This window comes from Sus scrofa, chromosome X (assembly GCF_054392235.1).
Source record: "Sus scrofa isolate SSC_HxYL_T2T_F1_AM1 chromosome X, Sscrofa_HxYL_maternal_Yorkshire_Landrace_v2.0, whole genome shotgun sequence".
Taxonomy (NCBI): Eukaryota; Metazoa; Chordata; class Mammalia; order Artiodactyla; family Suidae; genus Sus; species Sus scrofa.
In genome coordinates, this window is record NC_139401.1 from 11,300,578 (window position 1) to 11,314,096 (window position 13,519).

At 37.8% G+C, this 13,519-nt stretch overlaps 1 protein-coding gene across 4 annotated transcripts in view; it reads right to left on the bottom strand.

The window, feature by feature from the left end:
• Positions 1–13,519, bottom strand: part of MID1 (midline 1) — a 668,331-nt gene that overhangs the window by 431,823 nt on the left and 222,989 nt on the right. For all 4 annotated transcript variants that reach the window (XM_085007319.1, XM_021080487.2, XM_085007321.1 and 1 more), the window contains one exon: positions 6,773–6,835. The gene's annotated coding sequence lies outside the window, so the exon portion shown is untranslated. The remainder of the gene's footprint in view (positions 1–6,772; positions 6,836–13,519) is intronic.

Genomic DNA, 13,519 nt, shown 5'->3' on the forward strand with positions numbered 1-13,519 from the left:
GATGAAAGTTTCATTTTTCTTTTTCTTTTTCTTTTTTTGGTTTATGGACATCCAATGTTTCTACTGAATTGTTTTTGTACCTATGCTAAAATTCAATTGTCCATACATATGTGTGTGTGTGTGTGTACATCTATTAATAGGTTCTCTGTCCTATTCCATTGATATATTTGTCTGTCTTTATATAAATGCCTCACAGTCTTGATTACATGAGCTTAATAATAATTCTTGAAATTGGGTGGTAGTAGTACAAATACTTTTGACCTTGCATCTTGTAACTTTTCCCAAGTTACTTTTTCTACTTTTTAAAGTTGTTTTGATTATTCTAACTCCTTTACATTTCCCTATGAATTTTAGAATCAATTTGTTAATATCTGCAACATATCATACTGGGGTTTTGATTAGGATTGCATTAAATCTATTGATCAATTTTGGGGTGAAGTGACATTTTAACAATATCGAGTCTTATGGCCCTTGAACAAGACATACCTGACTATTTATGTAGGAAATTATTTAATTTCTCTCAAGAATGTTCTATAGCTTAACTGTACATGTTTTACATATTTTGTCTAATTTATCCCTAAGCATTTCATTTTTATGCTCTTGTAAATGGTATTTTTCTTTTTCTTTCCTATTGTTCCATGCTAGCATATAGCAGTACAAATATTTTTGTATATTGACCTTGCATCTTGCAACTTTTCCCAAGTTACTTACTAGCTTTGGCAGCATTTTAATACATAGATCCATCGTATTTTCTACATAGGCTATCAAGTCATCTGTGAATACAGACAGTTTTCTTTTTTCCGTTCTACTCTTTAGTTCTTTTACTTAACTAATTTCTCTGGCTAGAATATCCAGTACAATGTTAAATAGAGGCAATGAAAATGGACATTCTGATCTTATTGCTTATTTTAAAGAGAAAGCTTTCAGTCTTTCACTGTAAGTATGACATTAGCTGTGGGTTTTTTCACAGATGTCCTTTATCAGATTGAGGAAGTTCCCTTCTATTCTATTTGTTGAGAGGTTGTGTCAGGAATGGATTTGGATTTTGACAAAGGCTTTTTCTGTGTATATTATCACATAGGTCTCTCTCTCTCTTTTAGTTTGTAAATATAGTGAATTACAGTGGTTGATTTTCACATTTTATCAGACCTGCATTCCTGGGATTGACCCCACATGGTCATGATGTATAATCCTTTCTATAAATTGTTATATTTCATTTGCTAAAATTTTATTTAGAATTTTTTTGAGAAGCACTGGTCCAGAACATATTAAATATTTTAAAAGATGTTAGCAGCCCCTCCACTCAAATGTACATACCCCTTGTATAGTTGCTGCTTTTCTGGAGTATGATAAACAAAACTACAGAAAAAAAAAAAAAAACATGTCCAGTAGTACAATTAAGCACTTGAGCAAATTGAATTAACCTGTCAGGAGTTGTCATAGGAATTTAGGTTAAATTACATTTAAACCTAAGTTGAACTTCTATGTCTTAGATACATGAAAATAATGAGCACAACTCCTTTCCTGTCTGTAAAAAATGGTTTCTGGAGCTGAGGGTTTACTTGCAATCTCAAATTTCTTTCTGGCTTTCTATGTTCAGTTTCAGACTTATAACAAGCAGCAAAAAAGCCCACCTTTCAAAACCATGCCCAACTGGATGTCTTTACACCCACAAAGGACAGCAGGATCAGGCTTCCAGTAGAGATACCTGGGGAGCCCATCCGAATACACTGCGTTCTGTTAATTCTCACACTTGAGATCCATTCACCCCTGAGCACACATTACGTCCAATTCGCATTCTATATAAACAAGATTGTAATGCAAACTGACAGAATTCCAATGCTTGTAATCTTCTACCCCTTTCTTACATGTCACTCAAAACCAAGGACAACTTGATGCAAGAGAAGACAACTGGTCTTCAGATTGAGTCCTTTGTGTCATCACCTTCCAAAACATCCCGGGTGAGTGTCATGGGTTGCGTGACACGGCCACTCAAACTGCCCAAGGAAGAGGAGTCCTTTCTGTTATCACCCATAGACTGTTGACGCAGCAGCTAGACATACACTCCCTGCCCCCCAACTCCAGCAAAGCAATTGAGTGTTAGGAAGCCTGGGACAAGGGAGATAGCAAAAGCATCAGCAAATATTTGTGGGTATAGGTGGGGCTGTCTGTTGGGCCATAACATATAATGTAATACAATCCTAAATCTTCACATAGAAAACAATGTTCAAACTTAGCACATTTGCGGCTAAGAGCCTTGAATGTTTACAGTTACATTTGATACTAGGCTGAAGCATTCAGGGTGTGGTAGCAATTTAATCCTAGTGGTCTCAAATACCTGTAAGGCAGGCTTGGTGGGCCTTTCAGTTTGTCTTCTGATCGTCTTCTGAATGATGCCGTTTGGGGTTCAAAAGTGATGACTATAATTTAATCTACTATTTTGTAATCTGCTTCAGGCACGGTTGAGTGGAAGTATATTTTGAAAATGAATCATAGCCCTACTATTTACCTAAATTTTTTCCTTCTCTTGGTCTCTATTTACCACTATTATATTCTAGTCAAAGATAGGATGGTTGAATTAGTAGAAGTTTTGCTTACTGGGAGATAATTGCTAAGAAAGTTTTGAGCTATGTCTTATGAACAAATATTTCTAAATTTAAGCATTAAGTGAAAAGGAAGCATTTCCACCTCCATTTCTTATGACCAACTTAATTTGAATGCATATTCTTTCATTCCCACTCAGCTGTTTCGGAGGACAGCTATCTGGGGACCTGAAGCAAAGTTTCTGATTTTAAATGAGTAAAGCCATTGTTTGCAAAGACAGTATCTTATGCTTATTTCTTAGACACCAGTATATCTAAGACAATGTAAGTCACTTTATAAAACTTCCATAAGTACATATAAAGAATTTGCAAAATTGTGTATTTAGGGTAACACTGATTTTTTGGACATCTGGGGTTTCCTTAATTCTCTTGATTTCCATGATTTTTATAATAGGCAAATCTTTCTTTCATAATAGCTGGATATAGATTTTTCTCAAAATACATAATTTAAAAATTTATAAATTTATATATTATATGTATATATATATTTTGGTATTTGTTTATGTATTGATATATTTATTTCCTTCTGAAAATGATTGGCTAGAATTATGAAAGAAGGACATTGCTAGAGACCACATTCTGTGTGTTGAATGATACCTTGGCAGGACTTTCTGAGCTATGACCTCCCTGGAAGGAGGAAGCACAGAGTGGCAGATATGCTGAGTTGACACTTCTAATGATGACCTCTCTTCCACTTGGAAGGCAAATTGAACTGTAAAAACACATATCTTTAGCCATAAAAGTGTGGGCTGCAAGAAGCAAAAGAGAATGTGAAGCAGTCCATCTTTAGCAAATGAGGTCTGCAAGGAGGATTTCAGGAGAAATAATCTGTACTAACCGCCCAGTGTTTTAGTCCTGTGTTTAAACACTGCTGGTGTTTAAAGTGTGAATGTTTGGAAGGTTAAAAACCTCATGCTTATGTTTTATTGCAAAAGGGGTGCTATGAAGCCACCTTAGGTATCTGGGTTACCTGTGTCTCTGCTCCTCTCCATTCCATAGTTAATAGACAACAGAAGTAATATTTCTGTCCTCATTCACCTAAACACTACCCTTTTCCTTGCATTATTTATCATCTGAAGCAAGGCAATGCTGCCAATGGCTTTATCCTGCTGGATAAGTCTCCTGGGAAATACTCCCAGGGCTAAAGTCTGCTAACACTAGCCTAGTGTTAATAATCTACAGTTGGCAAGTCATTCATCTCAGATATTAACCAAGATGATCAAGACGGCAGATACTGAAGCAGAAATGTGCATGTTTGTCAGAAACTCAAAGAAGTGGAGAAGAAAGAGGAATGGCATCTGCTAGAATTGTTGGAGGGAAACACCAAATACAAAAGAATGACATGTACCAGGTAGAACAATTCAAGCTGAAAAGGAAGAAAAAGGTCGCACATTCCCAGAGGGTGCAGAGCTGGAATCATCAGTCAGAAGGACAGAGAAGAGACTGCTTAAAGAAAGTCTTGAGAGAAAACATGACTCAATGAATGACCCTGGACTCAAGTCCCTTAACCTCTTCATGTCTCAGCATCCTCCTTTGCACACCCTCCTAGGGAACATTCAAATGGCTGAAAATCTAGGTACTGAAATACATGAGTGTGTGTGTGCATGCACACACATACACATGTCTGTCTGTCTGTATTTTTTTGTCTTTTTAGGGCTACACCCGTGGCATATGGAAGTTCCTAGGCTAGGGGTCCAATTGGAGCTGCAGCTGCCAGCCTACACCACAGCCACAGCAATACGAGATCTGAGCCGCATCTGTGACCTATACCACAGCTCAAGGCAACGCTGGATCCTTAACCCACTGAGCGAGGACAGGGATCGAACCTGCATTCTCACGGATAATAGTCAGGTTCATTATCACTGAGCCATGGCGGTAACTCCCTTAATGGTACCAGTGGCTTATCCAAATTCTAAATTTAACATAGCATCCTTTAAAGTTGTACTCCTTGTGTTTTATTTCACTAGTTTCTTCGGTGTAAAAAATCTCATTTGGAAACGAACTAGTAAGCATACAATAAAATGAACATGGTGAAAACTGTCAGTAGACTTTTGTGTATGTGTCAATAGGTGGTGAAAGGGACTGTCTGATTTGTAACCCCTTATTTTGGGATCAGCCCCTCCATAAATACCCTTCTCACAACTCAGAAAGAACAAGAAAGGAATGTATTTAAACTGGGATAACTAGATGAGTCCAAAGCCTTGTCAGAGGATCTGAAGCCTTGAAACCATAGGTTCTCAGGGTACGAGTACAGTGACACAAATTTATTCCAAACCCGCAGTCTGTTATTTAAAAGAACATGTTCTTATATCTTCTTGGTTTTCTTATTTATTTGTTTTAATTTTTTTAGCTTCCATTTATTGCAATTTCTTCACATCTGGCAAATGTCTGTATGGTTGAGGGGAGAGGAAAGGAGATGGAGCGGGAAGAAGGAAATACACTTGGGATGGGGAAGCAGGAGTTCCAGAAATATTTTCCATGCAAGTTTCCACACCAAGCCAATGGTAATGAGGACTTGTTACATGCCAGGCACTGGGTGAGGCATACAAGGCACCATGCTAGATAGACATCAAAGAGACAGCAAAGAAACACAACAGCTTGGCAGACACACTGACTCAAAAACCCATTTGCACAGGCTTGAGAGAGCCTGTTGTCTCCTGAGGAGGCTTTGGCATGGACAGAAGGAAACATCAAAGACACTCCAGACTTCAAATCCCTTCCAAGGGTGTGATCAGCAGGACAGGAAATGGGAAAGTCATCCTAGAAGGGATTTGGAAGGGAAGGAGCTTATCCAAGGACGCCTGTGGCCCTGCACATAGCTCTTGCCATGTGCACATTCAACAGACGTGATATGGTGAACAGCTTGGCACCCAGTCAGTAGCAAGTCTTGTCCTAGCCCCCCACCAAGAAGCTGCAGGGAATAAGGCAACACGAGAAAAGATAATTCAATGAGAGTGTTTTGTCATCTTCATGGTTGACTTAATTTTTTGAAAGGATCCCATGGAATACGAAGCCGCATTCTAAAACAACAGAAGCATAAATATCCAAAGATAGAAGCTCAAAGGGATAGGAGAAGACCAAATTCAACCCAGAGAAAATGAACGAGTGGGTTTACTCAAAATAATATCTGGCATGCTAGACTAAAACTCCTGGTAACCCAGCACAGTCATTCATGCTTATAGTACCTCAGTATGACCCAGGAACCACAAGCTGCCAACAAACACAAGGAAAGGCCTTTAACTCCATGTCACTGGGAAATAATGACAGGCCATGGAATCTGCCCATGTGCAGAGCCCAGACAAGGCTGAAATTTTACATGAGGCTTGCCACTGAAATGGGATGGTAGAAATGAACTTGATCAAGGTTTTTTTTTCCAAAACGCTAGTTCCTACAAAAGCAAGAGATAGGAGCTTTCTTGAAGAGATAGGAATATTAAAGCAAATACATGGGATACACCTGATATATACTGATTGCATGTAATATGTGTATGCTGATTAAACCAAGCAATATACACAGCATATATATATGTGTATATATATATAATATTTATATGTTTTAAAATAAATTAAAATCTAAATATAAATTTAAAGACATTTATTTTTATTTTATTTTGTTTTTTTGCTTTTTAGGCCTTAGACATCAGCTTCATTACTAACTTACCCATGTGACTTAGAAAAGTTCCAGACCTCAAAAAACACGGGCATAATATCAGTACTGACCTTCTATGGTTCTAGGCTGGACCTTAGAACTTTAACATGTGGTATATTAAGGATTCAATAAACGTTCACTATTAATATGACAAATCTACCATAAATCTGTAAATATAGATTATAAATCTGTGCCCCATATCCCTTTGCAGTGTCCACAGCAACTAACAGAGCACAGAGTAACCAGTAGTATTTAATACATGCCTGTTATTTGAGTAAGAACTTCGGTAACCCATAACTCGAGTCCCTAAATTTCACAATATAAACAGACATATAAAATGCAAAATTTCTCTTCTTTTTTTTTCTATGTGGTTATTTCCATCAGTTATTAAACAAGCGCATTTTTTTGGCATACCTAATTTTTGGTTTAATTTCATCTTAGAACAGAGAAAACATCTGTACCTTGTCGTCAGTATTAAATCCCATAAATAATTCTCCTACATGTCAGCATATTATTAGTACCTTAGAACAATGGTTCTCAAGATTTCTTCAAGGAGCAGATTCTCCAGATGTGAAGAGGTACCCCTATTTAAAAAAAAAAGAATTCTATATTAAAGTTAATTTAAAATGTTGGATTAAACAATGTTAAGCAGGCATGTAAGATTCATCAGTCTTAAATATGCTAATGTGTGCTATGGATGTCCAAGATAGGAGTATAAAATGCCACATATTCCCGAATCACTTGTCCACACAATTCCTTTTTCACAGAATTACCTCTTTTACAGAACTGTGATCCCTAGAGAGAACTAATGCTCTAAGATAGGTACTTTGGGACAACCTATCTTAGAGGAAATACCTGAAATCTACTGATTTTACCCTGAAAAGTAGGGTCATAATCTCATGATAACACAATGACTTTTCTAATCAGACTGTCTGCATATAATGCAATAGTAGCTATATAAAATGTCAGTGCTCTAATCCCCAGGGTTGATCATGATAACTTTTCTGGCTAGGAAGGTGTCTCCTGCCTCTAAAACCTCAGAAAATCCAAATGAATATAGTACTATTTTCAGTCAAGGTCATCACTTGTTCTGGGATTTTGTTATGCTAAACCCATCATCACTGGATACAATGAGAGATGATAAAATCTACTTTTGTGTCATACTTTCCACAATTATTTAAGTCTATATTCCAATTCTGTCTCTTGATCAGTGTTTCCCAAACTTTAGGATAATAATTACCCATGGAACATGGATAAAGAGTGATTCTTGGGTTTACCAGTCCATGTGTTTTGAAATGCTTCCCCAGTGAAGCTTATGATTAAGTATCTTTGGGAAATCCAACCTTTGATGCACTTTACAAACCTTCCAATTTTTTGGAAAACACTAGAATCCTAATAAAAACTCTACTGAATCAGAATTTCCAAAGGTGGGCTGGGTATCTGTATTTTTTAAACATCTACGAAATGTGCCACGCTACCCTTCAGGTTCATCTACTGATAGAGCCAGAGATGGAACTGCAAGGTAATTCCTCCAACATGAAGTCCCGGGCTTCCTCTCTGGGGCCACTTAATACTGGCCACAAGGTTCTGACCAGCATGGTGCCCTATACGCAGGAGAAGCTCAAATACACACTGAATGAGGAAGGAAGGAATGTCAATAGTAATATATAAAACTGAACAAATAATTTCCTTTGAAAATAGTCAGAGGTGAGAGGAGGAAATTTGTCCAAAAATCCCCTACATGGTTTGATCAAGAGGGTCTTCTTTAGAAGATGTGATCATTCTCCTTTACCTTCCAGGAATTTTTTTTTCAGTGTAAAATACCTCCTTAGGTTTCCAGTCCTTGACATGAAAATGTTCCAAACTTCACCAAGCAGTTTAGTGACCAGTGATATGGTCTCCCAGTATATTTCCATTTCTGTTTGGTCTCCCACCCACTTGAGTCTGAGTCTGTTTAGAACGAATTCTCTACATGGGCCATCTTTCTGAGTGGAGTATGTGTGACCTTTGCTAAAAAGAAGAAGACTCGTGACTGGCTACTGGGCACTGGACACCTCATGCTAGAGAGAAGAAGCCAACACAGGCTTTGGAACTGATTAACTATTCTGTCAACCTTGTCAACCTTTAATTTGGAGAATTAGCAAAAACAGTAGAGGTACTGGGAATAAAAAAGGGTTAAAAGGGAACGTTTGGAACTCATTTTTAAAAACATGATGGCTACAAGATACCCCTCAGAAACCAAGATGTTGTTTTTTTTAACAGCTAATCCTTTCTTTTGGAGATAATTGTAGACTTATGAAGAAGTTTCAAAGACAGTGCAGAGAGTTCCCACATACTCTTCACCCAGCTTCCCCTCCTCTTAACATCTAAGAAATTAACTTCAGCATAAAACTATTAGCAAATGTACAGAATTTATTTAGCTTTCTCCAGTTTTCCCACTAATGTCCTTTTTGTTTTGTTTTGTTCCCAGATCCTACATTGCATTACACTGTCACTTTCCTTAGTCTCTTCTGATCTGTGAGAGTTCCTCTTTCTTTCCAGATCTTGACACTTTTTTGGGGGGGGCGGGGGAGCTTTTTAGGACTGCTCCTGCAGCATATGGAAGTTCCCAGGCTAGGGGTTGATTTGGAGCTGTAGCTGCCAACCTACACCACAGCCACAGCCATGCCAGATCTGAGCTGCGTCTTTGACCTACGCTACAGCTCACGGCAATGCTGGAGAGCTTAACCCACTGAGCGAGGCCAGGGATTGAACCTGCATCCTCATGGAAACCAGTTGGGTTTGTTGCCGTTGAACCATGACAGGAACTCCCCAGATCTTGACACTTTTTAAGAGTATTGGTGCCTTGTTCTGTTAGAATTGCCATCAATTTGGGTTTATCTGATGTTTTCTCATAATCAGACTGAGGTTTTGCTTTTAAGTCAAGAATACTATTGAAGTGATGAGCCCTTCTCAGGACATCATATCTGGGGGTGCTTGGTATCCATGGCTATTACTGGTGATGTTCACTTTGATCACCAGGCTCAGGTGGTATCTGCCAGTGTAACTTACTCTCCAGTGCAACTTCCTGTTTTTTCCCTTTGTAATTACTAAGTATCTCGGGGGAAATACTGTTTAAGCAAATATTCTGTTTCTTCTTAGACTACTACCCATTCATTTAAACATCCATTGGTGGATTGTGTCTGAGATAATTATCATTGTGGCTTTCTAATTCATTTATAAGTATTTTATTTCAGAAATTCTATTTTCAATTTCCATCTTTTTTTTTTCTTTTATTAATTGGAATTCTTCCATAAGGACGTGTTGATGCTTCCCTTCACCCCACATCCATTTAATACAAGAGACTGAAAGAACAAACACAGACTATACAATTTTAGGTAGACCAGGAGGACAGCATGCATAGCGAATTGAGCCTTCAGAATATGATGCTATACCCCATTCCCTGAGGGCATTCTACCCTAAAGACTAGCAGAATACATACTAGACATGGAAAGTCCTAGAGTTTAAATCTAAACCTAGAGCTAGGTCAGAGATGGCAGCATGGTGATGATGTAAAGAGGGGGTATTCCTGGTGGTATCCATCTGAAGAAGATGGAAATGCTAAGCCAAGAACAAAAGAATTTCTGAGGTTCAGAGAGTATAGGTAAAATAGGTTAGCCAGGTTGATGGCAAGTGGATGCTGGGTCAAAAACCAAGTCATTATCAAGAGAGTTCAAACAAAAGGTGGCAGGGCCAGTGAAGATATTCTAGAAAGAACAGAGGTCAAGATCTCATGAAGATGAGGACTGGTAACTGAGGAATCTGGCTGAAAGCAAGGAATCCAGGCAAACTTGATGGAACGAGAGAATTGAAAAGATTAGCTAGGATCCGTCAGAATTGCTCTCTGTGAAGGGCCAGAGAATAAACACTTGGGGCTTGCAGACTGTACAGGCTCTGTCTCACAACTCAGTTTTGCAGCTGTAGTGTAGATGCAGCCACAGGTATTGTGTAAAGGAATGGGCATGGCAGGATTTGTCTTGCAGTGAGTCAGTTTGGCCTGTGGATCATAGTTTGGCCATTATGAAGCAAATAAAGCCAAAAGCCACTTGGAGTCAAAATGTCCTTGGGGCTCTATACACAGTAGCTCTTGGTTGGCCTTGTCTTTACTTAAAAACTTCTCCAAGGGGCAGAGAACTGAAAAAGTGACTACAGTCACTTCAAACAAGGCATAACAATTTGGAGGATTCTTGATAATGAAGGGTCTTGGAGCTACTCTAGTTATTGCTCTATATCTACATGGAGGGGTGAGCATTACCTTGGAATTTAACTAAGTTATTTATGTTTATAATACATTACCCCAAATTAGATACATTATACACTTTCATTTGGAGGTTCAATTTCAAAAGTGCTTTCTGTTGAAATTTCTTGAGATATTTTGAACCCAAATTAAATATAAGCTACTATTATTATGAAATGGCCTCTTAACTTGAAATTTTATGATATGAGTAATTTGAACCAAGTTCTTGCCTTAAATTGTTTCAGTAAGTTGAAATAAAGGAAACATTAACATTCTCTCCATCCTTTGCTTCATCTCTGGCCTGGTGTTGTGTTTAATGTTCTCCTTAAACATCATACCTTTGAAATACAAGCTTTTAGAATATAATGGTGGCCAAATAGAAAAGAATGAACCAGAGAGCTTCAAATCATTTTGCTTTAGGAGAGTTAGAACACACAGAAAACGTTACTAAGCCTTTTAGGACTGAGGTATCAGTTCTATTTTCCTTGTACCCTCTGGGCTTTTCTTGAACATTTGAAACCCCTTCTCTATAACTGGAATCCCTGTGAAGATATTCCTGTATATTCTCAAGTAGCATAAGAACATTTTTGAATTCTTTGCTAACTTAATTTTGTGGTTTGTTTTTGTTTGGGGCTGCAACCCTGGCATGTGGAAGTTCCTGGGCCAGGGACCGAACCCACACTGCAGTTATGACCTGCACCACAGCTACGGCAACACTAGATCCTTAACCCAATGCACCACACAGGAACTTCCTTTGCTAACTTAGTTTTATGATACTTTATAATTTTAGCAGCCTTCAAAATTATTTGGATGCCAACATAATGCAAAACAGGCAAAATGCGTAGCCACTCATCTGGGAGATGAATAAAGAGAGAAAAATACCCTTCGATATTTTCAGTTTCCATGTCTTACTAGTTTTCTCTGGAAATTTAATTTTGAAACTGCATCATACTTTGCAGATTTGATTTGAAGCAAACAAGCCAATTTCCGCAAAATATCAAAAAGATGTTTTCCCATTTTAAATTTCATTAGACTGAATACTGGTGTAAGATACACTTGGATCCATGTCTCAATCTACTATTTTGTAACATGGGAGTTGAAATATTAAGCAAATTGTTTTTCATGTAAGAAATGTGTCAGTAATTTGCTTTTACCTTGTGAAAAAAAAATAGTCTCACATCCAAAACTAATAAAGAGACTACAGAATCATTTGAGTCTTAAGACTGTGAATATTCTGATTACTATAAACATGCACTCCTTTGGGTATAAATTAAGTAGGTCACAGGGCAGTTGGAGGGTGACCACAGCTTGACAAACCTTATGGTTCAGCAGATGTGGTTCTAAGATATGGCTTCACTGAAAAATATTCACCACTAAGCAATTTTTGGACTACACTCTGAGGTTTTGATTTAAAACTTGGAGTTTCCAATAGAAAAAGAGTAGGTTTTATCATATTGGTCTTGGGATACAGAAATATTTAGTTGCCTCAAGTAAGCAATAATGTGAACCAACAGTATTTCAAATTGCAATATTTCTACAAATCTGTAAGTCATGAACTAAGAAAGGTTTTCAGCACATTCAATGACCCTGTTTCAGTCTCTTTTTGTTGACTTCCAGATACCCAGGGGCTTTTCGTGGTGTATATATTAGAACCCTTCATGTGGGTCATTCGCCTTAAAAGATCAGCTCAATATCTGAGTAAATTATTTGAACAGTGTATTCTCTGATTTGGAAAATGATATGTGTATTTTCGAGGAAGTGTCAAATTATTGAAATGTTCCAAGATTTTAGAGGAAATATCACAGCCACAATAATTTCCTTGGCTGTGGCGCTTAATGCTATCATTTATAATACACATTGAAAAATTCCATAAAATCATGAAATGCGCAGGGATCAAGTAAGTTCCTAGACATGAGGGAGAATAGGGATAAAGGAACTTGAAAAACAACCTAATGTCAACCTCATGCTTCAAAAGTTTGGGTTAATAAAAATTGAGTCAGGCCAGCAGTGCTACTTTGATCTAGATCAAAACTTCCCACTCTAATTCCCTGGCTACGGGAGGAAAGTGAATTTCCAGATTTCTCTTTGTAAAGGAAAAAATAAATGGGAAAGATGCTGACAGACTTCTTCAATGGTTTTAGAACTTTCCAATAACCATTCCAATTTATGAAACATGATGAGTTACAATCCTACATTTACATAAAACGGGGGGGGGCTGGTGAAATTAACATGTCCAAAAGTTCTAAAGGAAACCTCGAAGATAATGCGGGATTGCTGTATATGGGTGCTGGTTCCCCACCTGGGGAATAATTCCCACTAGGTGAAATACTTAGTGCACAGAACCTCTTGGATCGTTCCAGTTCCAAGAGTACCTTCCCCTGGAATATTCAGAGTATCACTTATCGGTTTTATTAGTTGGATCCTTTGCTTTCCCAAACACAACTGTATTTGTTTAAAGTTAATCCTGTTTACTTGCGGTGTCCTTGAAAATGACCATACAGCATTAACTCATACAGAGGAATGAAGACCAAGAAAAAGAAAAGTTGTGTTCCCATTGACTAAGAATTGGCAGTACTTCTTCACTAGACTGTAAGCTCTGTGAGGGTGGGGATATTAAATAGTGGTCCTCCAGGCACTAGTATGTGGTTTGTGAATAATATAGTAATTCAGTAAGTATTTCTGTTTGATTGATGACATCTGGGGTTATCAGCTTCTGTGCAGTGTGTTTCCTCCTCTTACTACCAATTACACTTCACAACTCTTCTAGTTAGGCAACATTACCCTCATTTTATAAAGTCCCAAGATCACATAGCACGAAAGTAAAAAGAACTGGGATTAGATACTAAGCTTTCTTAGTCCAACTTTTTTTTACTCCCACCCACATCAGGCGCCTAAAACAGTATTCAGCGGATAGAAGCAGTTGCAAAACCTTTTCTTGTCCCAGCAAATAAAGGATAATATTTAATTAAGTGAATATTAATATTTGATTATT